This window comes from Penaeus monodon, chromosome 27, assembly GCF_015228065.2.
Source record: "Penaeus monodon isolate SGIC_2016 chromosome 27, NSTDA_Pmon_1, whole genome shotgun sequence".
Lineage (NCBI taxonomy): Eukaryota > Metazoa > Arthropoda > Malacostraca > Decapoda > Penaeidae > Penaeus > Penaeus monodon.
Window position 1 is genome coordinate 18,588,597 of NC_051412.1, and position 453 is coordinate 18,589,049.

Here is a 453-nt window from a genome sequence, read left to right on the forward strand (position 1 = left end):
TCGTTAGCTAACATGTATGACTGCTCACCGTAAGCTTCATGGCTGGTCCTGTTCTTGGCTCACTGAGGACGATGTGGCTGCTGACTGCTTGTGGACGCCCCTTTATATACGGCTCCAGTGTATGACCTTCGGCAAGCAGAGGTTCACGGACCCGAAAGGGACAGCCCTTACAACTGTATTTTCAAAAGACTTAAAAATATAGTACATTAATTTGTAAAAATCTAAACAAATAAGTAAAGAACGATTGATATGTATTTTTTCTTAGTGTTAATGACCTCGTATGAACGTGACTTCCAATACAGCGTTTATGCGATCATTGGTTGCAGCGTGGCTACTATAAAGTAAGATATTAGAGGGAATCATGTTTTGGCTCTGCTGAAAAATCTTCCATATTTTCCTTTATTCCGAGTTGCTTATATATTTCTGTATATTATGTATCACTCTATTGGAGGC

The 453-nt window shown here is 39.5% G+C and overlaps 1 pseudogene; it reads right to left on the reverse strand.

Annotated features, from left to right (window-relative positions):
- LOC119590436 overlaps positions 1–453 on the reverse strand; it is a 3,237-nt pseudogene that overhangs the window by 1,135 nt on the left and 1,649 nt on the right.